This window comes from Dendroctonus ponderosae, unplaced genomic scaffold (assembly GCF_020466585.1).
Source record: "Dendroctonus ponderosae isolate FM_Combo_2020 unplaced genomic scaffold, Dpon_F_20191213v2 Dpon_F_20191213_9, whole genome shotgun sequence".
Lineage (NCBI taxonomy): Eukaryota > Metazoa > Arthropoda > Insecta > Coleoptera > Curculionidae > Dendroctonus > Dendroctonus ponderosae.
In genome coordinates this window covers 8,425,173-8,428,417 of record NW_026019116.1, presented here as the reverse complement: position 1 = coordinate 8,428,417, position 3,245 = coordinate 8,425,173, and the positions used below count along the sequence as shown (strand labels likewise).

Genomic DNA, 3,245 nt, shown 5'->3' with positions numbered 1-3,245 from the left:
GTCAAAACTACTCGAATTTCCTCACTCACGTTGTTGCTCATTTTGCTTCCGAGAAACATGCAAAACGGGACGAAAAACATGAAATTTTGCAATAATCTTGCGCCACCCTTGCACAAGACGACGATCATTTTTCGAAGTTCTCTCTCTTCAAAATCTCAATTGGAGTGAAGACTATTCTTCATCCGTTGTTTACTATCAATGGTTGACCAAAAAAAATGGGGCACCGCACTGGCAGTCCAAGAGCAGGCTGGTCGTTTCTAGACAAGTGGGCCCCACTCACATCTAATCGCTCAACTTCGGGGCCATTATTTCTCCGATGGGCCCCATCAACATATGGGGCGGCGGCGGGCGGGAAAGGTTATCATTTCTCAGCCACCTGAAACAAAGCGTGCGCCCCTCGCGCTGTTGCCACCCTCGCAGGTGAAGAAGGGCGAGCTGCGTGGTTAGCAGCGGGGATGGTTTGGGGGTGCCGGCAACGACGCTCGTGTAGCGCTCAGCTTCAGTGTTCAGCAACATGTTCGTTTTCAGTCCTCCCGACTCGGCGTCCAGATTTGCAGGCGGTGGAAACGCGACCGCTCCTCATTCAGACTCGGTAAGAGCGCGAAGTTTTTCGCTTGGGAGGTTTGTGGCGTTTTTTCGCTGCCAGTTTCACCCCACTTCATGAGAAATGTAAGTAGACCAGCTTAGTTTCATTCGCCATCGAACGCCAACAGCCACCAACATTTGTCTTTGATGGAAATTGTATGCAAGTGGATTTACATAGCACTCCGATGGTGCAAACAACGTGGCACCTTGCCTGCGCCCACCCATGTTACCATGGATACCACAAAATAACAGCCTCCGCATTGGCTGCCGGCTTTTTAAACCGCTCGAAAACTGGCTGGCGACCGTCTGCACCATGCTGTGGTGAAAAACTCGCACATGTAATCCTTTCGAGTTCTTGCCGCTTGATTGGTCACGTGCCGAACTCCGAAATCTAATAGAGCTTTGCAAAGCGAAATCCTCCGGCTCTAGTTTTCCACGCTTTGCACTAATCGCCTTATAAATCCACATCGCTTTAAATCATTGGAAACTTCAGCGAAAGTTTCGTCGAGTTGCCGACTTAATCCCAAAGTGCAGCCCCGAAGTTGCATCCGCTTGCCACCGGATCTTCCCTGAGGATCTAATGGGACTCTCGCGGATTGCACCAATAAAACAGTCAGAATTGGTTCGAAAATAATAATTTTAAATCGGACTGATTTACAGCGCGTTTGATTTGCCGGCTAGTTTGGGGCTTTTGCAGCCCGCCCACAAAAAATTGCCATTCAAAGGCAGTTTCAGCTGGCCCGATCCTGGCCCCAATTTAAATCCCTATCAGTGTTTCGAAGAAAGTAATTAAAAATTGACAAAGTAACAGGGTGCACTCCAACTTGCCAGAGCCGTTTCAGCTTGTTGGGCCGTCAAACTAAAAAGATAAATTGAATCGAGCGCTGCTTGCAAGGAGAGCAACTTAGCAACTCCAATTAATTCGAGTAAGATTCAGAAAGTTTCGAAACGTGAACGACGGCCCTTTTAGCCTGACTAAATCACATTAAATGGCAAACTGTGGATGACAGCAACAAGACGTTATATCGGGGTGGACAATCATAGGCCATGGTGGCTAAATCGTTAAATTACACTAAAACAGTGGTGGACATTGTTTTCTATCTCAATCTGAACGCAGTATTGCTCGACTTTCAAATCGCGACCCTTGTTTGAAACGGGAATTCGCGCCATACGTTTCGCTAGGACGCATGGCACCATCTTCAGAGTTTTGTCTCTAGTAACCCGAAAATCAACCCCATAACAGCCTTCTAACGAGATTTTTCCATTGCACACATCGCTAAAACCTCTGGCATTCGCTGCATTTAACCACATACTGTGTTGGCGTGGAAAAACTGCAAACTTGCAAGCAAACCGTCATTTCCACAACCGAGTTGTTTGTTTTTTCGCTTCACATGCCATCAGTTTTGTTTGAATATTTACGCGATCAAACTGCGCTCTATGCAATAATTCGCACGCCGAGGATGATTGATTTTGGCTGCGAATAATGACATTTAAAATCGGATAATTTTGTTTACTGGAACTGTTCAAATGGGGAAAAAACAGCCGCTATCGCAACAGACTGGATAAGGAATCCATCAAAGCATGGATAAGTGGATTCATTTGATTGTGCCCGGCTGGCAGCAGTTGTTTTCCGATTATCCAGTCATTCTGTGTGACCATCCAGTGTGCAGTGGCTATTTTTTTCGCCTTTTTGGTATCATCAGGCAGCATCGTGTCCATCCAGTGAAACGTGCGACTCTGCCACTCGTTTCCAATTATTTTTAAAGCTGCCAGCACACAAAGGAAAACACGTCAATTTTCCGCACCCCAAGCACAAAAAAGCGGACGGGGGAGCGCACTGTTCGCGTTTTATTATGCAGGCATTGAAGTTTTCACTTAGACAGCCATACTAATGCATAAATTGAGGCCCGGAATGTGCAACAGGTGTCGATCAGGGGCCCCAACGCGAACCGGCCTTAAAGAACATTTTATTCTACTCGCCCGAATGTTTGCAGGGTTTTTATGTATTCATTCACGTAACCTGACTGGGGTTCTTAACAACAACATTTTGCCAGTTCACACCCTCAATAGCCATCGAGAGTCGAACGATTATATATTTGGTTGAAGAAACTCAAAGAACATTTACGTGAACCACACCCTCAAGGGAGGTGAATGTCTTGATGGTGGCAAGTCAATCTCAGAAAAAAACTCATTTTCATAACGATTGGGGTCGATTTTCCGCAAAAAAATCCACGCCTCTCATAATGCGTCGAATTTCACATCGTTTTGATCAGAAGATTGCGAGGAATGGAAGCAACTTATTAAAAAACACGCTGGAATCTTCGGTTTAGAAATAATCGATATTTTTTGTTTCCCCCCATTCAATTCTCCATCTAACGATGCCAAATCGAATTCTGTGGCTCAAATCGTTCTTGAGAAACTTCGAAACAAGCAGCGTCATGTTCAAGTGGATTTTGCAACTCAAAAACTTCTTGAATTCAAGCATTTTTTGAGAAAACTGGCAACGTTCCCTTATCGATGGTTCACTTTCTAAAAAGGCCATTTAGTTATCTCTGGAATGATGTAAAAAACGAGCGTTCTTGCTCATTTCGCTTCCGAGAAACATGCAAAACGGGACGGAAAACATGAAATTTTGCAATAATCTTGCGCCACCCTTGCAC

At 45.3% G+C, this 3,245-nt stretch overlaps 1 protein-coding gene across 1 annotated transcript in view; it reads left to right on the top strand.

Annotated features, from left to right (window-relative positions):
• Positions 1-538: 538 nt before the first annotated feature.
• LOC109538844 overlaps positions 539-3,245 on the top strand; it is a 20,935-nt gene continuing 18,228 nt past the window's right edge. Inside the window, exon 1 of the mRNA XM_019906247.2 lies at positions 539-669. The gene's annotated coding sequence lies outside the window, so the exon portion shown is untranslated. The remainder of the gene's footprint in view (positions 670-3,245) is intronic.